The 26,557-nt window shown below is 42.5% G+C and overlaps 1 protein-coding gene across 2 annotated transcripts in view; it reads right to left on the reverse strand.

The window, feature by feature from the left end:
- LOC144604692 (cadherin-18-like) overlaps positions 1 to 26,557 on the reverse strand; it is a 581,989-nt gene that overhangs the window by 435,846 nt on the left and 119,586 nt on the right. The gene's annotated exons all lie outside the window — the stretch shown is intronic.

Genomic DNA, 26,557 nt, shown 5'->3' on the forward strand with positions numbered 1-26,557 from the left:
TGGCAAATTAATTCACGATGCTGTTTGGTGAGAAGTTTCAGGATTTTGACCAACTGATGATGAACAAGTTATGTTGTATTTCCCAGGCAGTTCGATGTTTGACATGGAAAGGGACAAGGAAGTTCTGTATTGATTGACTGAAAGATTGATTGAAATATACAACATGGAAACGGGCCCTTCATCCCACTGAGTCCATGGCAGCTATTGATCGCCTGTTCATATTATTTCACTTTTGCCATCCACTTCCTGCACATTAAGGACAATTTACAGTGACCAATTAATCTACAAACCGGCATCTTTATGGGGTGCAGGAGGAAACTGGAGTACCTGGAGGAAGCTCACGAGGTCACAGGGAGAACGTGCAAACTTCACACAGACAGCACCTGAGGTCAGGATCGAACCCGGGACTCTGGCGTTGTGAGATAATGGCTCTACCAGCTGTGCCACTGTGCCACCCAAAACAAAACCATGAAAACAAAATATTCAGATCCTAGAAATCCAAATAAAAATGGAAAATAATGGAAATTCATTTTCTATTAAGGAAAATACCATCCAGGTAAGGCACATCCATGGGGATTGAAACAGTGAAATGTTTGAGACCACAACCTTTTTATGAAGAAATAAAAATTGATTAGAAATGAAAGCTCATTGATATGAAACATCATCTTTCTTACTCCTCAAATGATGCTTGACTTTGCAACAACATAAATCAGTCTATTTGCTGATCACACCTGCTCTACCATTCAACATCAAGACTGATTTTTAAATCCAGTACCACTTTCCTTTGATTCCATCAAAATCCAAAAACTCTACCTATCTCAGTTGTGAATGGCAGATGCTTTGCGACCATACTCATTGGGTTTAGTCATCCCAGTAATCATTGAAGATAGACACAAAATGCTGGAATAACTCAGCGGGACAGGCAGCATCTCTGGAGAGAAGGGATTGGTGACCTTTGGGGTTGAGTCCCTTCTTCAGACTGTGATCACTGTGGTTTGTAATCCTTAACTCCTACGTGGTGTTGTGCTGAGAAAGTAGCCAATAATCATGGAATGAAGCATTATGCAAGTGAGAGAAAACGTAATCTGCGATACCTAGACCCATACTGATTTTCCTTTTATAATAATAATAATAAGCATTTATTTTATATAGCGCCTTTCCAGAAGCTCAAAGCGCTTACATAAACAATCAAACATAAAAACAAACAGACAAACTATCCTAACGGAGAAGCGGCGAATAAACAACGCCAGCGTCCTCTCACGTCAGGGTCCGGCAGTAGACAACAAAAAGCACAGGACACAGATACAATTTTTACACAATTTTTACACAAACAGCCATCACAGTGATTGCTCTAGGCACACCCTCACTGTGATGGAAGGCAAAGTCTTATCTCCTCCTCATTCTTCTCCCGTGGTGCCACGAGGTGATCGAGGCTCCCAACTTTTTGAAGCCCCCACCGGGCGATGGAAAGTCCGAGGGCCGAGCCGAGCCGAGCCGGCCGATGAAAGTCCTGAGCCCCCACCGGGCGATGGAAAGTCCCAGGGCCGAGCCGAGCCGAGCAGGCCGATGAAAGTCCTGAGCCCCCACCGGGCGATGGAAAGTGTCGCGGCCAGGCCACGCAGGGCGATGAGGGGCCTGCGAGCGGGTCGATCATACCTCGCACTTCGGGGCGGTCGAAGCTGCTACGGCTGGAGCTCCCAAAAACCGGTCGCCAGCCAGGGACATGCGAACTCCCGATGTTGCGGTCTGCAGGGCCCACGGCCGAAGCCTCCGAGATGGTAAGTCCAGGCCCTGCGACCGGAGTCTTCAAGGTCGATCCCAGCTGGAGGCCGCCGACTCCACGATGTTAGGCCATAGCGCGAACGGAGATACGACACGGTAAAGGTCGCATCTCCGTTGAGGAGGAGATTTGAAAAAAGGTTTCCCCCAACCCCCCCACCACCCCCCCACATACACAGAGTTAAAAATAAAACAAAACGTACATTAAACGATGACAATAGACAAAAAACAAAAAAAAAGACAGAGAGACTGCCGGTGAGCCGCAGCAGCAGAACACAGCCACGCCCCCCTTTTGACCCACGGATGCTCTTTCCGCCTCTGTTACTATCTCTACCCATTTGCCGGGCATTCTTCCTCACCTGAATCCACTTATTGCTTGCCAGTTCTTGTTCCACCTCTTCCCCACACCTCTCTTTACCAGTTTCTCATCTCCACTCCATCAGTCCAAAGAAGGATCCCAACCAGAAAGGTCATCAATCCTTTTCCCTCCACAGATGCTGCTCGACCTACTGAGTTCCTCCAGCAGATTGTTTGTGGCTCATAATTCCAGCATCTGCAACCTCTTGTGTCTATGGATTTTGTATGTTTTAATAAGGACATCTCAATATATATATTTTTTTTGCTATTTCTGTTTTCATTAGAGGTGGAGGTACATCTGTAGTTGTTTACTTTCCACGTGGTAAAAGTCGTGGGTTACTGTCAAAATAGCCGTCCTTGGATACTGCAGTGCGTCTCGAGTGTGGCTCACTCAACAGACATGGGTGCGTTGTCGAATGAAGGGGCGGCTGTTTAAAATAGACTGCCGACATGCCATTCAAGTGGGGCTGCTTTGTCCTGTGATGCAGCAGGTAATTGACTGCTAATGTATAGAGCAATCAACATCAAGGAAAACCTAAGTGAGCTTTTTAACCAGCAAAAATGTCATAAATTATAAACCAATTTAAACATCAGAACCAGTATATAATTGTACAGTGAAGTGCCAAAATAGGTTCCACTTAAAAATCACAACTAATTACTGCTAGTCTTAGTGAATGGCACATGTCAGGTTGAATGTTTTATAACACTCAAATGCAATTCACACATACCTCCTGCTTTATTGGAATACATTTGCCTTGCACCATATAATGTCTGCATTTTCTCATGATTTTATTGTTCTCGAGTGGTTTCTAAATACGCCACTATCCCCATAGCCTGCTTCAGTTGGCCACAAAGCTGTCGTTTAAATGGCACAGCAAAATCCTGCTTCAAAAAGGCAGAGAACATAAAAATAAGAAAGTAGATTTCATCATTATGTTCTTTTATAATTCATCTGGGAAATTGCACAGCCTTTCCAGAACCTTCCTGAAGTTCATTATGTTACTAGATAACCAGCAAAAACAAAAATCTACCAAATGTGCTTCCAAAGCCATTAACCATTTGTTTTCTATTCAGGAATGAGTTGAGGATTCAGGCTACCTGATAAGGCAGTGACATATTTTCCACGTTCATTGAATCTTAAAATCCCAAGGGAGCCATTTGTCCCTCTGGGCTCATGCCATCTTTAAAAGTTCAACCCCCTTTCTCTTTTTTTTGCATAACCAGGTAACTTATTTTCCTTTTTTTAAGCCAATTCTCTTTTGAAAAATACCATTGCATCTAATTCCACTATTCTTTCAAGGAGGGCATTGCAACTTGGCATTATCCTGCGTTTCCAAACATCTTGTATCCCCTGTTAAATAACCTTTTTGCCAGTGAAAGCAATTGTAATCTGAAAGGGCAAGAGAAATCGAGAGTTTGACATGAAATTGTCAAATGCAATTGTCAAACAGTCACAGAGACACAAACCTTTCTGCATACCCCAGGAGATTTGCGTTTGAAATTGCAACCTGAGATGTGAGTTCATGCGTTTATGCACTGGATTGGTAATTACTGTGTCTCCACTCTCTTTCATCTGGAGAAGGAAGAGTAAACAATTGGGGCAAAAAGAAACAAAAAAGACAGAGAAAGGGGAAAGGTGGGAAAAGGGAATGGAAAGGGTGGAAGCATAGTATTCTAGATAACCAATATTACCTCTATTCAGCTCCTATTATCACCTTTTGTTTTTAAATTTTAATCTCCTGTCATTCATACTAATGCAGATGTTCACTTTTTAAATTATTTCCCCCTTCCCCTTCTATTGCCCTCCCCTTTCTTAAACACGTTAAAATATTTAACTGTTCTCATATTGTAATGAGTCAACTGAAACTTTTAACTTTTTTCTCCCTCACCCGATTTCCTATATTTCTTTTTTTTTTTTAACTGCAAATTTAACTGCAAGGCCTTTCTCAGTTTTTTTTGCTTTTTATCACTTAGTAAGTTCACTTATTGCCACAGACTGCTGTGGAACACAAGTTGTTGGGTATTTTTAAGGCAGACATTGACAGATTTCTTGATTGGTATGGGTGTCAAGGACAATGGGGAGGAGAATGGAGTTGAAAGGAAAGATAGATCAGCCACGATTGAATTGCGGAGTAGACTCGATGGGCCGAAAGGCCTAATTCTGCTCCTCTGACATGAACTTATTACACTGCAATTCAAGGTCCAAAACGTACAACCTGACATTTATCAGTGTTAAAATCCATTAGCCCGGCTTTGTCCTTTTACTTAATATATAATGTTCTTTGTAAGTGAATGTTTCCTTCTACCCATTGGTTTATTGTTCTGATGTAAAGCAGTCAATCTTAGATAAGATTGAAAAGCACAATTTAAAACAAATACTTATTGTGCATGGAAATACATGATGGGATATCAATGAGACTCATTTTAATTAACCTGCCATTTCAATTAAGTTATGAAGTTGTCCAATTTGAGCCAAGAGATAAACTGCTGAAAGAACTCAAAGGGTCAAACAGCACAGAGACAGTCAATATTTTAGGTTGAGACTTTGTATCAGGACTGTGTGAGCAAAGAGCCTGTATAACAAGTTGAGAGGGAAGAGTGACACAGGGAAGAGTGACACATGGGTTATTAGGTGATAGGAGTCACCATGCCTGCTGATCCCCCAGCTGACCACAGAAGTAACATAAACTGTGTTGTCTTGTGTACAATTATGTTTACATATTTTCACCTGCGTGTCGTTTTCACGTGTTACCTATTGACTTCGCTATTTAAATGCTGATGTTTGTCTCGGTCTTTGCTCAGTCTTAGATTTTCTCAAGCTGAGTCTTGTACTCAGGATTCCAGTAAAGCCTTTTTGAGTTTATCTTGCTCCTTATACCTGTGTGTACTCTGCACTTGGGTCTACACATCTCTCGGTATTGTTACAGCCAAAGTGAGACAGACATGGACCCAGCAGAGATTAACCACCTCAATTCTCAATGAACTCCTCAATGAACCTCAATGAACTTTTTGTTCATGGACCTACAAAGGAGCCATGAACAGCTGCTTGACATTCTCTGCAATCTGAGGCTTTTGATCAAAGTTTCCAAGCGGAACCAGTCGCAGGTGACTTCAATACCAGTTGCTGCTTCCCTGTCAACCCTTGACTCAACCATTTCTGTTCCCCGTCCCAGCAGAGAGCCCCACCGACCCCCAACGAATGTTATCAACTTATCATGGTCAACCTACATATACTGTTCGGCACCTCACTGATTCTTGCTGTACTCAGAGTCTCCTCCAGTACCTGGTGGACTAGGAGGGGTACATTCCTGATAAGCACATGGGTTCCTACTTGAGACATCCTCGACACTAATCTTGTTGGACAATTGCACCAGCACCACCCAGAGAAATCAGGTGAAACGTCAGGTGCCATTCCGAGAAGGGTGGATTGCTGTCACAGTGCCTGCTGATACCCCCTGCTGAACACTGAGCTGGCATGGACTGTGTTGCTTTTTCTTCAATTATGTTCAGGTATTTCAACCTGTATGTCATTTTCATTTGTGTTATCTATTGAGGTCCCCAATTAAGTGCTGATGTTTCTCTCTGTCTGCATAGTCTTGGATTTTCTCATTGCTGAGCCTTGTACACTTGTTGTTTAAGATTTTCCCATGCACAGCGTTGTACTTTTGTTCATCAGGATTCTAAGTTACGGCATTTTTTTAGTTGAACTGGCTTCCGGCTCTTGTGCCTTAGGTCTACTCATCTCTGGGAATTGTTACAGATAGGTGCAACCAGGTGAGGTGGGGGATGATGGGCGGACGAATGCAGTGAAATTTGAATTCATAACTTGAGTCAGTCAAATTTCAAATCACGTGCAGGCTTTTCGCTTTATTTGTTTAAAAACATTGTGAGTCAGCTGCATAATGCTTCAAACCATCATCATTGGTTACTTTCTCTAAACTGACACCAAGTCGCTGGAGTAAAGAATACAAACCACAATGATACCAAATTAGGGACAAAGGAAACCAGTCTGCCTTGTGTATTCAAAAGCACTGGAAAATGGAACAAGGTGATTTTCTTGTGAGCATTTCAGTGTGCAGAAGATGAGATGAACAGTTTGTAAATTAACTCTCCCTACATTTAGGTCCTATTAAAGCAACCAATTGAAGCCACGCGTGGGTGCAAAATAATTGCATTATAAGATTCACTGCATTAATTAGGTGTAATGCCATCACCACACGCAATCTTAATATGTGATATTCTTTCTATTTCAAAACATTCTCAGATGGAGTTTCACATTGTGTAAAATCCTCAAACCCAAGGGCTATGTAACAAAACACAGTGGGAAATCCTTCCAGGCTGCAGTGTGCAAATCATTCCTGTGTCAAACAGATTACATACCTATTCTGATGGAAAATAAATCAATATTAATGGAACAATTTCTGACCAATGTAATGATGGCAACAGTTTTTTATTAAAATACGATCTTTAAGAATATAATTCCATAAAAATAACAATACAAAGCTGACTCATGGTATGTGATTACTGTTCACACAATAGAAATTCAACAGAATTAAGTGGAGCCATTGGCAAGATCGATAAATAATAAATATTGTTGACGTTTCATCATAATTCTATACATTAGGATAGTTTATTCATTTCTTATTAAAGATATTTTTCTTTTAAGTTTGCATCCACCAAAACTCTATATATTTAATGTGTACGAAGGAACTGCAGATGCTGGTTTAAACCGAAGATAGACACAAAAAGCTGGAGTAACTCAGTGGGACAGGCAGCATCACTGGAGAGAAGGAATAGGTGACGTTTCGGGTCAAGACCCTCCTTCAGACTGGTTAGGGATAAGGGAAACGAGAGATATAGACGGTGATGTAGAGAGATAAAGAACAATGAATGAAAGATATGCAAAAAAGTAACTATGACAAAGGAAACAGGCCATTGTTAGCTGTTTGTTGAGTGAAAACGAGAAGCTGGTGCGAATTGGGAGGGGGAGAAATAGAGATAAAGGGAATGCCGGGGGTTACTTAAAGTTAAAGAAATCAATATTCATACCACTGGGCTGTAAGCTGCCCAAGCGAAATATGAGATGCTGTTCCTCCAATTTGCGTTTAGCCTCACTCTGACAATGGAGGAGACCTAGGATTGAAAGGTTAGTGTTGGAATGGGAAGGAGAATTAAAGTATTTAATCATATTTTAATGTTATAAGGATTTCAGTCAATAGAAAATTACAAGCAAATTTCCTATAACTGGGCAACACATTGTAAAAGGGTCAGGATGGAGATAATCCGACCTCTTAATTACTTTCAACAGGTCTTACCATTTATTAGACCAAGCAAAAGCATCTGTTTCTTCGTAAAAACAGTGTAAGGTACAGAAGTTGATTTATTACGCATGCTATTTCAAAGGAAATGAACATAGTCCCATCGCAACTCTTCTTGATATTGTTCCAAGTTGTGGCTTGTCATTAGGCAAGCTTTTCAGGACATTGTAAAGTTGTGCAAGAAATTGCTGACCACTCGTGTCTGATCCATTCAGGATTTGAAGTATTGTTTAAAGTATTTTCCTATTAAGGATCACAGCAGTGTAGTCCTCAAGGATTCGAGAATAATCTAAATCCTATATAGTTAGCTTATTTAAGGTGAATTGAGAATTCTGTCAAGAATCATAAGTGCAATAGCTGCAACTTTTGAGCTTAATCGGTTGCACACAATTCGTAAGTGATGGATCTTCATGGACATTTTTTTCTGAATGAAGAGTTAGGTTTGTTTGGGAAATTTATTAATGCCAAAGCCTGCTTAACGCCATCAATTTTGATCATTATCTTTTAATGATATTCCTACACCAGTGGATGGGACGGGCAACTACTTAAATGAACAGGCCGGTTCATTTATTTCACTGAGTGCCACAGGAATTTTAACTCCACCGAGCTGAGAGGCAAAGAGGGAGAGGATCCAGAATTAAGAGGTCATTGAAGTACACTGCAAATCGACAAGTTGCTAATCGTGCCCTTTCACCACTTCACTTCCCACTGACCATGGACCGTGCTGCCCCAGGTGAAGAAGCCACTCGCATTTCTTCAAATGCAGGGCAGCACTTTAAAATGTGGTTTCCCCTCTATTGGAGGAACTAGAAGCAGATACATGGAGCTTCCATCTTCCATCTTCAGTCCACAGAAGTGACCCTAAACTTTCTGTTGCCTCCCACATGAATTATCCATCCCATTCCGACTGCACTATCCGTACATACCCTGTAGCAGTTACAATGAGGCTCAGTGCAGGTTTGATAAATTGCATCTCATCTTCTATTTTGGTTTAGATTTATAATTGTCACATGCACCAAGTTAAAATGAAAAAGCTTTGTTTTTATGTTATCCAATCAAATCAGATACTATCCAGCCAAATCCAGGTAGAGTGAAGAGAAAATTACAGAGAGCAGAATATAGCTCCCAGAAAATTACAGAGAGCAGAATATAGCTCTCAGAATTGTAGCGCGACAGTTCCAAAGCAAGGGTCCATTGTCTGCAAACCCCAGCTTACGGAAGGACCGTTCAGAAGCCTGATAACAGAGGGGAAGAAGTTGTTCCTGAGTTTGGTGGTGCACATTTTATAGCTTCTGTATCTTCTGCCCGGCAGGAGTGCAGAGAAGGAATGTTGTTGACTGTCAGATGTAATGTAAAATGTTATAACTTCGAGAAAACATTTTCTGTATCACGTTGGCCTTTTCAGCTCTAAGTTATCCATCTGTTGTCGCGTCTCAATTTTCTGCTCTTCATTAGCAAGTCTGGGAAAGTCTGACAGTGCTGCATTTTGTGACATTTTATATTCCTTTGTCTGTGTTATCACTCTCTGATCAATAGACAATAGACAATAGACAATAGGTGCAGGAGTAGGCCATTCAGCCCTTCGAGCCAGCACCGCCATTCAATGCGATCATGGCTGATCACTCTCAATCAGTACCCCGTTCCTGCCTTCTCCCCATACCCCCTCACTCCGCTATCCTTAAGAGCTCTATCCAGCTCTCTCTTGAAAGCATCCAACGAACTGGCCTCCACTGCCTTCTGAGGCAGAGAATTCCACACCTTCACCACTCTCTGACTGAAAAAGTTCTTCCTCATCTCCGTTCTAAATGGCCTACCCCTTATTCTTAAACTGTGGCCCCTTGTTCTGGACTCCCCCAACATTGGGAACATGTTTCCTGCCTCTAATGTGTCCAATCCCCTAATTATCTTATATGTCTCAATAAGATCCCCCCTCATCCCCTAATGATCACTGCCATTAACCCATCAACTGTTACTTACCCCACAGTAATCCTGACATCACACGACCAGAGATATTTTCTTTGTCTTCTCTAGCGCTGCTTGCACCTTCTCTGCAACTTAAAACTTACATTACTCCTTCCCAGCTCTAATGAAGGGTCTTTGACCGATCAGCACGTCCCCTGTCCAACCAGAGGCCCAAACACCTTAGACGCAACCATCACAGATGCCTTTCAACCCATACCCCGACCACACTTGAAAAAAAACTGATTACCTAGCACACCAATGCCTCTCTACTTCTTTAGAAGGCTTAGGAAGTTTGGCATATCCTCTACAACTCTCACCAACTTCTACAGATGCACCGTTGAAAGCATCTTGTGAAGGATGCATCACAGCTTGGTTTGGGAACAGTTCCATCCAGGACCACAAGAAATTGCAGTGAATTGCGGGCGCAGCTCAGACCATCACACAAACCAACCACCCGGTATGACTCTATTTATACCTCACGCTGCCTCGGCAAGGCCAGCAGCATAACCAAGGACACACCCTGGCCACTCCCTCCCATCAGGCAAAAGGTATAGTGTGTAAATGCACACCACCAGATTCGGGGCAGTTTCTTCCCAGCTGTTATCAGGCAACTGAATCATCCTCCCCACAACCAGAGAGCAGTGCTGAACTACTATCTACCTCTTTGATGAACTTCAAGTTATCCTTGATAGTTTTGCTGGCTTCACCTTACACTAAACATTATTCCTTGCCATGTATCTATATACTGTAAGTGGATCAATTGTAATCATGTATAGGCTTTCTGCTGACTGGTTAACATGCAACAACAGCTTTTCACTATACCTCGGTATACATAACAATAAACTAAACTAAACCTAGCTGTACTTCTAGAAGAAACTGAAACAGGAGAATCTGGTACAGAAGATTGTACAGGGCAGTTCTGAGGAAACAGATGAGATCCTTTGTGACCGCTTTGTGACCGCTTTGAGATAGTAGACTGATGCACATTGAAAGACTCTGCAGCTAATCTAAATGAGTAAATCAAAGCCGTCACAGACTTCATCCGTCAGTACAAGAGTGCACACCAAAGACGACAATACTTGTGTCCTCCAAGCAAAAGCCATGCATGAACTGTGAGGTACCCCCCCAGGTGAACCACAAGTCTACAGCCTTCACGTCAAAGGATTCCAAACAGCACAAGAAATCTAATTACGACTTTCACAAAGGAATCAAGAATTCTAAGAGGAAATTCCAAACCAAGCAATCGTCCTGAGGCAACGGCATGGATACTCGTCAATTATGGCAAGTCTTGCATTCTATAACAGGTCACAAAGTGACGTTGGAAAGTATCACTGGCAATAGTGTGTTAGTCCCTCGCGGATGAGCTCAATGCATTCCATGCTCGTTTTGAGGAGAGGGTCGGTGGAAGAATGTCATCCATCATATTAGCATTGGGTGCACCTGTACTACCAGTCACTATAGCAAGCGTAGGATGTGCATGATTGTGAATCTGCAGAGTGCAACTGGCCCGGTTGGAGTTCTGGGCCACATCCTCAGGGCCTGTATGGACCAGTTGGTAGGGGTATTCAAAGACTTTTAACCTCTTACTGCTCCATTCTGGTCCTCCCCTGCTTTAAGACAAACACTATCATCCCAGTGCCCAAGAAAAGCAAGATAGCATACCTTAATGACTGCCTTACAGTGGCTCTGACATCCACCACCATGAAGCATTTTGAGAGACTGGTAACAGTGTTCGTTAACTCCAACCTGAACTCAATGAAGTTTCCCTACCATCACAATAGGTCCACAGCAGATGCCATCTCCTACACTAATTCCTGGAATATCTAGATAACAATAATATCTATGCCAGTCTCTATTTATTGACCATAGCACTGGTTTCAACACCATAATCCCCATCAAACATCTCCAAACACCTGGACCTAGGAGTCCGCACCCGTCTCTGCTACTGGATTCTCAAGTTTCTGACCAAAATCAGTGAGGAGAGATGACAACATATCCTCCACAATAATTCTTAACAATGGTGCTCCGCAAGGATGCGTTTTCAGTCCACTCTACTCACTAAACACCTACAATTGTGGCGCCAAATTTTGTTCTAAGTCCATCTACAAGTTTGCAGATGATGCCACTGTAGTGCACCAGATCTCAAACAACGATGAGATGGAGTACATGAAAGAGATAGAGAGCTTAGAATATAGTGTCACCAACAACCATTAGGGCAGCACGGTGGTGCAGCGGTAGAGTTGCTGCCTTACAGCACTCGCAGTGTTGGAGACCCGGGTTCGATCCCGACTACGGGTGCTGTCTGTACGGAGTTTTGTACGTTCTCCCCGTAACCAGCATGGGTTTTCTCCGAGACGTACAGGTTTGTAGGTTAATTGGCTTGGTATAAGTGTAAATTGTCCCTAGTTTGTGCAAGACAGTGTTAATGTGCTGGGAACGCTGGTCGGCGGGGACTCGGTGGACCGCAGGGTCTGTTTCCACGCTGTATCGCTAAACTAAACTAAACAACCTGCCTTCAATATCAGCAGGCAAAGGAAATAGCTATTAATTTTAGGTGGAGTATATGCCCCAATCAACATCAATGGTGCGGAAGTGGAAATGATGGAGAGCTTCATGTCCCCATGTAAATATTACCAATAATCTGTCGAAGACCAACCACATTTAATTTATGGTCAGAAAAGTACAGCAACGCGGCAAATTTGGCATGTCTCCAATGACTCTTACCAAATTCATCAGAAGCACTGTAGAATGCATACTATTAGGTTGCATCACAGGTTTGTTTGGGAACAGCTCTGTTCAAGACCACAAAGAAACTGCAGAGAGTTGTGGATGTAGCCCAGTCCATCACACAGACCAGACTCTCCACCGTTGACTCACTCTTCACCACATTGCCGCAGGAGGACAGCAGGAATTGTTAAGGACCTTTGTCACCTTTGTTCTTCTTCTCCCCACTCCCATCGGGCAGAAGATACAAAAGCTTGAAAGCACGTACCACTAAATTTATGAACAGCTTTTTCCACTCTAATATAGGACAACCGAATGGTTCTCCCTGAAAGAAAGGGTGTAGTCCCAAAACTCCAACCTACCTCATTGCAGACATTGGACCTTTTCTCTGGAAATGTAATGCTACAATGCTATTTAGTTTACATTCCAGACTTCAGGCATCTGTGCATTTAAGAAAATCTTGAAACATGTCTAAAGAAGGATCCCAAAATCCTTTGCAGTCTGAAGGACATGGCGGCACAGTGGCACAGCACAGCGGTAGAGTTGCTGCATTACTGCTCCAGAAACTCAGGTTTAATCTTGACCATGGGTGCTGTCTGAACGGAGTTTGCATGTTCTCACTGTGATCCTGAGGGTTTTTCTGTGTGCTCCGGTTTCGTCCCAAACGTGCAGTTTGTAGGTTAATTGGCTTCTGTAAATTGTCCCTAACATTAGGACAGAACTAGTACAAGGGTGATCATTGGTCGTTGTGGTCTTGGTGGGTCAAAGGACCTGTTTCCACGCTGTATCTCTAAACTAAACGGTCCCAATCCAAAATGATCCCGATCCATTCCCTCCACAGATGCTGCCTGACCTATTGAATTCCTCCAGCACTTTCTATTTTGTTTATGATTCCAGCATCTGCAGTCTCTTGTACCTCTTTTTACATTTATTGAGGTTAAGTTTACTGAAATTCACAGCCTTTTGGATAAAGAGACTACGGATTTTCATTAGATTTTGTGTGAACTTTTACTTCCTATTCCAATACTTAAATTACTCCAGTCTTAGAATTAGGTTTTCTTGCTCTGGTTTGTCATTGCAACGAGAATAGCTTCCCAATATCTTCCTCATTGAACCCATTTATCATGTTAACTCTTCAATTAGATCACCCTTCAAACTTACAAACTCATGGAAACAAAAGCCAAGGTTGTACTTTATATTCTGTCCTTATATTTCAACCCTAAAATCATTTTGGCAAATCTGTACATCATGCCTGGAAATTCTATCACCCAGTGCAATACCCATATGTACTGCACAATAGAATTGCCTGGGAAATCCAATCACTAAATTATTGTTATGTGCAAAGATTGCAATTTTCTTTCTACTACTTGATGTGTGTGACTTGCTGATGTCTGGAGGAACACAGTAGTGCCCAACCACTACTGAATGCATCTTTAGATGCCTCTCTCATGAATTTCAGTCAGATGCATGATCCACGAGTCAACATAGGCCGCTCATGCCAAAGCAGATGATGATAACAACATGAAACCTATTTTCTGATCACCTCCCAGTCTGTGGAACCTGGCAAAGGGAATCAAAGCAAGTAGGAGCCCTGTAAGTTCAAACTTATCCTTCCCTGGAGTACTCCCTTCCCTCCCTGCACAAGTACACTCTCAAACAATATTTCAACCACATTTCAAATGAACAGCACCATCACCCCCTCCATTCCTGTCCCTTGCATTCAACCTGACCTCCTCAGGAGTAGATCACAACCTCACTCAGCTATCCAGCTTCCAAGACTATTCACCCCTCCAACTGCCAATTAGTCTCTCCCCCTCCACAAATGGGCTTCAAGCCTTCTTGTCCCCCGTATCCTCTGCAACCCAGGACTTAATTTAGCTCAAAAATGGCATGTTCAGACTAAAGACTTCAGAGCATTAAATGTACGAGACCTGTTATTTTCTGCACAAACACATTGGCCCTTATCTAGTGCCGACTCTGCAGCTTTGTGTTCCCATATGAATCATGCATTCATCTTCCTTGCACTGAATGCTAAATGCATTTTCCCAGCATTAAAATAAGGGCACATCTTTTTTTTCTCTCTGAGGTTTAAAGACAAAACTGAAGTCAATGGCCCAATTGGGCTCCAAGAAAGGTTTCCTCACTTTTTAATCCTAATTTCCAAGAGATAAAGTCTGTCACTCGATTAACTTTTTGATTACATTTTGTTCCTTTTCATTAACTTCAGTATATAGACGCACTCTATGATCTATTCTACATTTACCTTGATCCTCGATGCCTTTGATGTCTCGTTTTCACACCTTACCCTTCCATATCCATGTGTCTCCCTCTCCCCTGACTCTCAGTCTGAAGAAGTGACTCGATCTGAAACATCACCCATTCCTTCTATCCAGAGATGCAGCTTGTCCCGCTGAGTTACTCCAACATTATTTGTCTATCTTCAGCACATAAAGAGATATTGGAACAATTGAGGCTGCCTGTAAGAAGTATCTAAAAGGAAGTGAAATTGATATAGTGACTTCATAAGATATATATGTCATTGTAAGCGCCCATTCCATCAAATGCCACACCAACAGTGTAGTGCCTCGACATCATTAGATCCCATGACTTACACAGGAAACCCAATAAAGTGACAAGGCTCCCCAGGAACTGTAAACCAGAATTTCTGCTGATTCACGTTTCCTCTAGATAATTTTTCATAATTTCAGTGACATCCAAAGATAGGCTGCCACCAACAAGGCAGCATTCTGTCACTTTGAAGAACTCAGTAGTGACTGCAGAAAGATGAAATGGTGGATTGCCACTTTACCATGAAGAATTTTCAGTAGGTTCTCTGCCTGAATCTTACATTGTTTGAAAACTTGATTTGCAAAATGTAGGAATATCACAGTTATACAAATGTAATTTATCAGCCTATTGCTCCACTGTTTCTTAAACGAGGGAGAATTCAGGCATTGGAACAAATGGAACATTGCTTCCTCACAAATGAGTTTGGCCACAAAATATAATGGCTAATATTAGTTCTCTCTCTCATAGCAAAAAACCTGCAAGAGTTAAGATACTGGAGGTGTTAAGATGCCAATTTTAAAAAAAGATGCCGACATAGCTTAAATAACACCTGGATCTCCATTCTGAAATAATGTAAACGTTATCTACTGTCTTTTGAAACACCCTATTAACACCATCTATTTCTTTATCTGTAAAAGTCACTACAGCAAAAGCCTATCATGAAATTTGAGACATCGATCCATTCAAAATCACGTTCTAATGAATGGGAAATGTCACACTCCAGAAGAAGGGGGGAGGGATTCAGATTGCAAGGAGCATCGCAGTTCACCATCAGCTCCAGTTTACTTTAGTTTAGTTCAGTTTAGTTTCACGTGTACCGAGGTAATAGACAATATACAATAGACAATAGATGCAGGAGTAGGCCATTCAGCCCTTTAAGCCAGCACCTATTGTCTATTGTATATTGTCTATTACCTCGGTACACGTGAAACTAAACGTGTTCCCAATGTTGGGGGAGTCCAGAACCAGGGGCCACAGTTTAAGAATAAGGGGTAGGCCATTTAGAACGGAGATGAGGAAAAACCTTTTCACTCAGAGAGTTGTAAATCTGTGGAATTCTCTGCCTCAGAAGGCAGTGGAGGCCAATTCTCTGGATGCTTTCAAAAGAGAGCTAGATATAGAGCTCTTAATGATAGCGGAGTCACGGGGTACTCTTTAAGCCATTCAACACACTCTATTAGAGACATTCCCTTACTTCTGCACAGTTCTCCTCCATCTTACCTCCAACTGAGAATTAGCTAGTATTCCTCTCCTTCCTAGTTCTGGCCAAAAGTCGACTGTTTCTCTTTTCGTGGATGCTGCCTGACCTGCTGAGTCTTTCCAGCATTTTTGGCTTGATTATCGCTATACAGGTCTGACTTGGTGTAGAAGAGAAATGGAGAGCTGGAATTCAGCATTGATAAACATTTTGGAATTAAGTTTGATGTAACAGTTGTTGTTGATTAAATGCACAATGATGTCCTGCAAAACCTCACACAACTGGCCATTTGAACCACATTATCTGGATTTAGGAGTATCTTTGGCCAAGAGAGGCAGCAGCAACAACCATATTCTTGGCACAGCATCCCTGAGAAGGGCTGGAGAAAATAAATCAAGGCAGGGAATTTTATCGGATCATCTCTTCCCGAGACAACCCTGGAACAATAATGTCTGTTTAAAGTCCCTGTAGTGACCCCTGGAATACAATAAACTCAGCATTCACAAAGGACTGAATTTGCTTGAATGAGGGAAAATGATGCATTTGTCAAATTGCTAGATCAATAATCCACAGAACACACATATAACTCCCACAACAGTGCTTTAAAATATGAATTATATTCAATATTTTGCGAGAGGAGATCGGTAACAGTGATCATTAAATGACCTTCAATTGGAAATAGTTATCCTTCACGTTACACATCATCCTCACTTGGAAATTCCAAGTCCTGCAGAAACTCCCTGCCTCATAGCAGCATTTTGGGAACATCTTCACCACATGAACAGGCGGCACAGCGGTAGAGTTGCTGCCTTACAGAGAATGCAACACCGGAGACCCAGGTTCGATCCCGACTACGGGTGCTGTCTGTACATTCTCCCCGTGACCTGCGTGGGTTTTCTCCGAGATCTTCAGTTTCCTCCCACACTCCAAAGGGGTACAGGTATGTAGGTTAATTGGCTTGGTAAATGTAAAAATTGTCCCTAGTGTGTGTAGGATAGTGTTAGTGTGCGGGGATCGCTGGGCGGCGCGGACCCGGTGGGCCAAAGGGTCTGTTTCCACGCTGTATCTCTAAACTAAACTAAACTGCCAAACCTCAAGGGCAATTCGGAAGCAGCAACATCTGCATGCCATGAATGAACAAACAACGCACCAACATTTCTCAAGTCTGCTGCGGGGAAACAACTTGTCATAATATCGGTAAGAAAAATTATAGCATTTAACATAGAATGAGTTCATAGTTTGCAACAACCACAAGGAGTGACTGACGAAAGTATAGAAAAAAAGTGACATCTGGAGCTGCTATTTAATGAGTCCTTGGGAAACAATAAAGTATGACGTTTGATAAATGGATCATGGGGAATTCTAATGGGTACCATTTATTAAAAGGATCATTTATTTATTATTGGCTTGTGCAGTAACAATAAAAGAACACAATCCTCCTGTGATATTTATTTGTTCACATTGATCGTGGGTCAAAATCTGACAAGGGTGAAAATGCTTAGCACCCTTATAACTAAACCAGATCAATTCCTTCACACCTGAGTTTTATGCTAGTACATTTCTTCTTCCATGCACCTTAGTTTAGTTTATTTTAATATGCACTTGTGCATTTTACTATATGAGATTTCCTTTAACCAATCAAGTCCAAATTCAAGAGACACAAAAAGCTGGAGTAACTCAGCAGGACAGGCAGCAACTCTGGAGAGAAGGAATGGGTGATGTTTCAGGCTGAGACCGTTCTTCAGAAGAAGGGCCTAGACACAAAACATCACCCATTCCTTCTGGCCAGAGTTGCTGCCTGTCCCACTGAGTTACTCTAACTTTTTGTGTGTATCTTTGGTTTAAACCAGCATCCGCAGTTCCTTCCTGCACAAGTCCTAATTCAACCAATGTAAGCAAACAAGCTTTCTACAAATGTCTATTAATATTGAATATAGCTATTATAGTAGCAGTTTTGTTTCTCTTTTGATTAGACAGACACAAAAATACAACAATGTCTACCGTGATTGTACCCGGACCATAGCTGAAATGTTGGGGGATCGTTGGGAGATGAAGGCTCAAAAAAACATTAAATTACATTGCGGTTTATTAAATATGGAAATTACATATAACATTTATAAATATCAACCAACTTTTGCTTAATAATCTCAGCCAGACCTTTGTAGGAATCCTTAATTCGAACCCCAGCTTTTCCTCCAGCACGGAATGATTAGGGGCTCACCAAACAAAAACAACACCATTCACTAATGCAGAACATATGCTTCAAGGCACACAGTTCATGAAAGTCATACCTCAGAGTCTAGAACCAGAGGACATAGCATCAGATTAAAAGGGCGTACCTTTAAAAAGGAGGTGAAGATAAATTTCCTTAATCACTGTGGAAAACAGGGGACATGGGGCGAGGAGGATGTGACATAGAGGAGTGGGAATATGGGGGAAAAACAATAAAATCTCATTGTGGCTGATGGAATTGAGAAAATAATTTATGTGGTGGATGCGAAGGTGAGGACCCCTACCCTGTCTAGGGGGCAGCAGGCTGAGAATAAATGTGCAGGATATGAAGGAGATGCAGGTGAGGGAACTATTAATTAGAGTCAGGGTTTGGGATTGGGGGTGGGGTGGGGAGGGAGTCCTACTTCCTGAAGAAAGAGGACATCTCCGATATCCTGGTTTGGAATACCTCAACATGTGTTCCTCAGGCCAGTGTCCCAGACCAAACATCTTTAACTGCTTCATTAATGTTATATTTCAATTTTAAGATTGAAAACCGGAACATTCATTAAAGATTGCATGAATATTCAATTTGATTCAGGACCTCTTAGCAAATGAACCATCTCAAACCTGCAAGGATAAGATCTGGAAAACATTTGGTATTGGCTGATAGGTGGCATCTAATGTTTGTGGTGTAGAAGTGATAGATATAACCACCTAAATCAGAGACAGCCTAACCTCCTCCCCTTCTTATTCAATTGCATTAGTTTAGTTTAGTTTATTGTCATGTGTACCAAGGTACAGTGAAAAGCTTTTTTGTTGTTGGCTAACCAGTCAGCGGAAAGCCTATACATGATTACAATCAAGCCATCCTGTGTACAGATACTGGATAAAGGGTTTAACCTTTAGTGCAATATAAAGTTCAGTAAAGTCCAATTTATGATAGCCCAAGGGTTTCCAATGAGGTCGATGGTAGGTCAAGGACTGCTCTATAGTTGGTGATAGGATGGTTCAGTTGTCTGATAACAGCTGGGAAGAAACCATCACTGAATCTGGAGATAAGCGTTTTCACATTTCTGTACGTCTTGCCTGATAGGAGGGGAGAGAAAAGGGAGTGAGAATTGTCCTTGATTATGCAGATGACCTCGCTGAGGCAGCGTAGTGTAGATGGAGTCAATGGAAGAGGGGGTTGTTTTACCAATGCACCATTCAACATCTAGGTGGTCAATATGGACCAAAATCTCAACTGGACGAGCTGCATAAATACTATGGCGACAAGAGCAGATTCTCAGCTGTGTATTAAGTGAGGAGAAACTCCTGTCCTGATATCCGAAAGCCACTCCACCATCCACAGGCATGAAAAGGCACGAGTCACTCTTGACTTGATGATACAATTAAGTTCTGTTAATGCTGTCCAATTGTGTTTCTTCATGGAAGGCTTTACAATTGTGACTATCAAATAAATTTGAGTGGAAACTCGAACCATTTTGTAAAACCAAAACAATGTCAAGCACAATGCTGATTAGAGTATCATATTAATATACAGCACCTTATTCTAAACCAGTTATTTTCAATATAGAGGCGCTTATCATGTGGAAATACGGCTGAATAGTATGTTTTTAAAGCACTCCTGAGTAATCTAATTAAGGTCACATTTTGATTTATGGAGAAAATTTATTCAAACATTATGGCAGGTAATTCAAGTGTGGTCGGTTAACAGCTGGATGACCGTACGAATTCTGATTCTATCCGCATTTCATCATCTTTGTGGTACAGCATATCCCTAAGTAATTGACACAATCTTTAGAATAACTGTGCATTGTTCCCTGAAGGTGGAATCTCATGTGGATAGGGTGGTGAAGAAGGCGTTTGGTATGCTTGCCTTTATAAATCAGAGCATCGAGTATAGAAGTTGGGATGTAATGTTGAAATTGTACAGGGCATTGGTGAGGCCGAATCTGGAGTATGGTGTGCAGTTCTGGTCGCCAAATTATAGGAAGGATGTCGACAAAATGGAGAGGGTACAGAGGAGATTTACTAGAATGTTGCCTGGGTTTCAGCACTTAGGCTACAGAGAGAGGTTGAACAGGTTGGGTCTTTATTCTTTGGAGCGTAGAAGGTTGAGGGGGGACTTGATAGAGGTTTTTAAAATTTTGAGAGGGACGGACAGAGTTGACGTGGGTAGGCTTTTCCCTTTGAGAGTGGGGAAGATTCCAACAAGGGGACATAGCTTCAGAATTGAGGGACAAAGGTTTAGGGGTAACATGAGGGGGAACTTCTTTACTCAGAGGGTTGTGGCTGTATGGAATGGGCTTCCGGAGGAAGTGGTGGAGGCTGGCTCGATTTTATTATTTAAGAGTAAATTGGATAGGTATATGGATAGGAGGGGATTGGAGGGTTATGGTCTGAGTGCAGGTAGATGAGACTAGGTCAGGGAGAATGGTCGGCGTGGACTGGTAGGGCCAGACAGGCCTGTTTCCATGCTGTAGTTGTTATATGTTATATGTTATATGTTAATAGGGTGGCATTCACCCTCAGGGGAGAAGCACAAAACTGACAGCCTGCTTAACACTTTGCACTATTTTCATTTTCTTTGAAATCAACAGGAAAGCAGAGTGGTACTAAATAGGCTGTTGAATCAGCATCACCTGATTTGGGCATGAACAACAATGAACTTCCATCGCTGCCCCCTTTCTTACAAGAGTAACAGTCAAATCATTGGTCACCAGTAATCTGCCTTGCACCACGCATCACAAATTGTACCAGCAGTTGTAAATATTACAACATGAACAGTACATCACAGAACCAGGCCCTTCGGCCCACAATGTTTGTTCTGATGCATGAACATGATTTTATTCTTTCCAAAAACAGAACTGATCTCAGAACATAGAAAGGGTTAAAAACATGGTGTAACAAATGTGCCAGGATGATAAAATTGATACATCATAGAGTTATATATACAGCACAGAAACAGGCTCTTCGGCCCAACTTGCCAATGCTGACAAGGCACCTTCCTGAGCTGATCACATTACTCTGCAATTGGTCAATATCCTTCTCAAACTTTCCGGTCCATGTACCTGTCCAAATGTCTTGTAAACATTGTAATCGAACCTGCCTCTACCACTTCTTCTGGCAGCTTGTTGCAAATACTTACCAGGATCAGTGTGAATAATTTGCCCATCTGATCCAATTTAAATCATTCCTCTCTCCTTGAACCTCTGATTTTAGATGATCCTGTCTTCCGAACAGACTTTGACCATCCACCTTATCTATGCCTCTCAAAACCTCCATAAAGGCTGTCCCCCAGCCTCTTTTGCTCCAAGTAAAACAGTCCCAGCCTATCTAGCCCCTCCTTACACACCCAAGGTCCTTGTCAACCTTCTCTGCACACTTTCTAGCTTAATCACAGGCTTCGTAGTCTGAAGAAGAGAGTTCCAACCCAAAATGCCACCTATTCCTTTTCTCCACAGATGCTGCCAGACCTGCTCAGCTACTCCAGCAATTTGTGTCTATCTTCGGTATAAACCAGCATCTGTAGTTCCTTTCGACACAAATTCTCAGCTATTCATGGATGGTGAAGAGATGCGCAGACATGTTTGATTTTATTTCGCCTCATGAATCATTCCAACTGAAATGACTAAAACTGTGCTCATAATGCAATATTATCAACTTGGAAAGACATGTCCCAGATTGGAGATAGATAGAAAATAGGTGCAGGAGGACCCTTCGAGCCAGCACTGCCATTCATTGTGATTATGGCTGATCATCCACAATCAGTAACCCGTGCAATCAGTTTTCTTCTATAGTACATTCAGTGGTGGCAAATGCCTTGCATGCTTTACCGCAATCCATGTTCAATGGCCATCCTCCAACACAAGCAGTGTGTGCACCCACTGGAATAGCTTCAAGGGTCACTTCCACAGATGGAGTAACATCATTGGTGGCCAAGATCTTTCATTTTAGCAGATGTTATTGTTTAGATAGTGCAGCTAAGTTCTTGTTGCTGCAAACAAGATCTTTGTTGCATAGTTTGTTTATATTCTTCTCTATGCCAGACTAATGGACAAAGCTAGAAGTCCCCTTGATTTCAAATTAACAAAATCAAAAGCCGTGAATAAATTTCTTCATTATCCTACTCAGTATTTCTATAATTTGTCCGTGCCCTCTTTTGACACAGCTCTGATTTGTCGACAACTCATATAATCACAGTGAGTGAAAGGCTTTATATCGTCAATCAAACCTATGTCTGAATCAGTTAAACCACTCAACATATGTATATACTTCCACTAATGCAGGGTCTGTGTGTCAATTATTCCATCGCCACCATTCCAAGAAAATCATCCTCTATTGCCTGCAAGGTGAATATTGCAATTACTTTGTTAATATCTGTGCCTTTATATGGTGATCTTGCTAATGTATCTGCAGTGGCATTCTGATTTGAAATAAACTGTTCCATATTCAGATTGGTACAGAATAAAGACCTGCTGCTCCATCCTTGAAGGAAAAGCTGACCTGCGCCCAAGAATGACCACCATTTGTAATCAGTGATCAACGTGTATAATGTTTAACCAGAACTCTTTGTCAGTGTGCATGACAAAGTGGTCCTCCTGATCAGACCCCATTTATAGCTCCACACCTGAAGGATCCAAAAGGGAGTTTCCACATGCCAGTTGTGTCAGTGCACCCAACAGATTCGCTCTCAACTTCCTTCTTAGACTGTACAATTTCTTCTCTTCTTTTCCCCTTCGCCATAGTTATTCTGTTCTCACCAGTTGTTGGAACAGTACTGGTACTACAGCAATGTCCAGCTGATACCAAGCGAAGACTCAAATTCAGTGAAGTTCTCTTTTTTTCTTCCAGCCTTTAAAATGGCATCAATTCTTTAATCAATTGTACATTATCTGCATCCATCCTCAGACCCAAATTTTGAACAAAGGTATGGTTTCTCTTGCCAATTCAGCATGCAGATCCTGCAATGTGGACAGCATTTATTATTGATGGTTTCCTTAAAATTTATCTCGCTCCACCCCACCCCCCCTCCACCCCCTGGCAAGACAACAAGTTGACTGCACTGGACAAAAATGGCCATCTCTTAATCACTCTCTGTCTGCATCTATAGAACATGTTGTTGGGGGTTGCTGAATTCAACTAAAATATCGACAAATATCGACATGTATGAAATCACTCTGTGCTCGGCTCAGTGTGTATATGGACTTAATGAATACCAGTCATTGACAGCTCACTGCTAGGTGCACAGGCAAATTGGAAGTCAAATGTCATGTTTGATTTCATTGACAAAGGATTTGAGTGCAAGAGTAAGATCATCTTGTTGTAATTATATATGGTTTGAGAGAAACCGCAGCTTGTATATTGCATTCATTTCCTATCATTACTTAAAAACGAACCTGCTATAGGGCGCTTGTACGGTAGGTCAGAAGGTCAGTGATCCATGGAGTCGCTCAAGCATACTGGAGGACAAGCAAGCCTCCGGCATACACTCGTCACACACGCAACACGTACGTTCTTACCTGGAAAATACTGTCAAAATGGTCCGTTTTTTGTGCTGTTAAAAATTGTGGGAATAGGGCTAACCGTGAGAGCCATTTATCGTACTTCAAAATTCCAAAAGTGAGAAGAAATTATGGTAGAGAGAAGTGAGAGTTGAAGGGACAACAACAGCTAAAGTGGTTGGCGAACATTGGCCGCGCAAATTTCAAGATGGAAAAGATCGAGAATTATCGCATTTGTTCACTGCACTGCACCAAATAAAATGGCGGCGCTGCCCTAGCAGCTGCGGCTTACCTGCAGTCCGTTTGTCTCTGTGTTTTGTTGTGTTTTTTTGTCTTAGTTGTAGTTGTGATGTCGTGTTTTTGTGTTTGTGTACAGTGTGTGTATGTGGGGGGGAGGGGGGGAACTGTAAAATTGTGAATGTGTCCCTTCCGAATGGAACCCGACCTTTGTTTTCTGGGTCGGGTCTCCGTTCCTGCTGCGGCCTACCATCGGCCCAACTCCTGGAGCTGGCGGCCTCCAGGGCTCCGGTTCGCAGAGCCCGCGGACCGGACTCACCATCAGATGAGCCGACCGGACTCACCATCAGCGGAGCCGGCCGTCCTCGGAGGCTGCGGGAGCGGCTGCGACTCGCCTTAGGCTCGGGCCGCGTGGATGCCGACATCGGGAGCTCCGGCAGTGGCAGCGTGTTCACCTGCCCCGGGATGCAGGGCTTGGGTCGGCCCGCCGCGGACATTTCACCGTCCGGCGTGGCCTGAAATAGGCCGCGGGATTTTTCTCTGCTCGGCGGGGGCTTCGGTGTCGGGAGCCACGACCGCCACGACGTGCAGCAACAGCGGCAGCGGCAGCGTGTTCGCCCGCCCCGGATTGCGGGGCTTGGGTCGGCCCGCTGCGGACCTTTCACCATCCGGCGCGGCCTGGAACGTGGCAACGACACCAGCCTGACCGCGGGAGAAGACGGCAGGGGAAGGGAAAAGACATTCTCGCCTTCCATCATAGTGAGGAGGGGACTGGAGGAGACTCACTGTGATGGATGTTTCTTTTTTTTGTTTGTTGGTTGGGGTTGTGTAATTTGCTTGTTTTATTGCTTTTATTATTGGACTGTGGGTGACTAAATTTCTCCAAAAAACTTGTTTTTTGGATGACAAATAAAGATATCTTGAATCTTGAATCAACAGTAAGGCATTTTTTGTGTTTTTTCTTGATTCCTTTGGTATCTAAAAAGTTTTAGAAGTGACAAATCTGGCTGTAAAATTGTTAACAATTCTTTAAAATCAATTCTCCCACTCGATAAAACATTGAATCAATCGCAAATTATTACCACGCCATGCCCATGGAGTAACTCAATACAGAGTCGCCGTTCATTGACCCATATACTGACCCGTATCTTTTCGCATGCGATACAGTGCATTCTAATTCATGTGGGTATTATTGAAAAGCACAGTCGTAATGCTGCTGCCAGTTGCCCTGTTATGCTTTCGATCGCAAGTCACGCCGGGTCATGGACAGACGCAGGGAGGGATGAGGTTAAATTTATTGATGGCGGTTCACTTCCGTGTTCGTGTGAATTGTTCTCAAGTGGGTGCTTACATGCAAAAAGACAACGCTTCTGAAGGGAAATTTCTCAGAAATAAATCGCAGATCTTTTACATAATTGAACTTAAGGCCTACAAAATTATACGTAGCTCTGCAAGATGATGCTGAACAGGTTAATGATTATGAAAACTTTGAACCGGAGCTGCAAGTACACCACGATCTTCACATGGAAACACAAACACCAGTCAAAGAGACAATGGATACATCAACACAAACAGAAATGCGTGCAGTAGACATCACAGTACTGGAAGCACAAGCGGACAACGACAATAAAGAGCTCACTAAAGCAAGACAAGAAGCAGCACAAATGAAGTTTACAGAAGAAAGCTTTGCCAAGGATGACAAAGAGACAAGGTTCTACATAGGTTTACCAACGTTTGCCACTTTGATGCTGGTCTTCAATTACGTTAAGTTCAAGCTCCCCACTAGACGTTCATTAACACATTTTCAGCAGTTGCTGATCATCCTGATGAAGCTCAGACTTGCAGTGCCTCATGAAGATCTTGCGTATGGATTTCTTGTTGGTGAATCCACAATATCGCTCGTATTCAATACTGGGATTGATGCCCTTTACGGCATATCCAAGTTTATTGCTTGGCCCGAAAGAGAGGTTCTGTGGAAGATCATGCCCATGCAATTTCGGCGGACATTTGGAAAGCGCGTAGCAGTGATTATAGATTGCTTCGAAGTATTTTGTAATACACTATGAGTTTAGAGGCGCGCGCCTGGACTTGGTCAAACTATAAACACCATCAATTTTTTGATGGGTGTAACACCATGTGATGTTATTTCATTTGTATCTGTGGCATGGGGGAGGGGGGGGGGGGCAGAGGCACAGATACAATTGTCCCACTGTACTGGCAGCCACAGTAATCAACACATTCGCGCTTGCCTCCAGTACACCGCTAGTCCTCCAGAAGGCGTTGCGTGGCAACATTACGGGTCAAGTGTCGTGACCTCGCCTGCCGTGCAATCGCCCAATAGAGGGAGTGTAGCAAAATTGCTACACACTGTCCCAGACTGGTGCCATGTGAACATGTAAACTAGGAACATAACAAGTCACTCAGCCCCTCAAACATGCTCCGTCATTTAATAAGATAAAGACGCATGAACCTCAGAGGAAAGCAAAGCCACCTTATCTCGCTCTTAAATAAATGATTCCTTGTATCCAAGTAGGAACCCCTACTTCTGGATTATTTCACAAGGGGAAGCATCCTCTCCTCATTCACCTACAATATTTTAAACGCAGACTCCTCTAAGTTCCATCAGACATAATTCTAACCATCCCAACTTTTCCTTGCAAGACAACTTATCCATTTCCAAATCTAACTCTTTC

The sequence above is a fragment of the Rhinoraja longicauda genome, chromosome 2 (assembly GCF_053455715.1).
Source record: "Rhinoraja longicauda isolate Sanriku21f chromosome 2, sRhiLon1.1, whole genome shotgun sequence".
Taxonomy (NCBI): domain Eukaryota; kingdom Metazoa; phylum Chordata; class Chondrichthyes; order Rajiformes; family Arhynchobatidae; genus Rhinoraja; species Rhinoraja longicauda.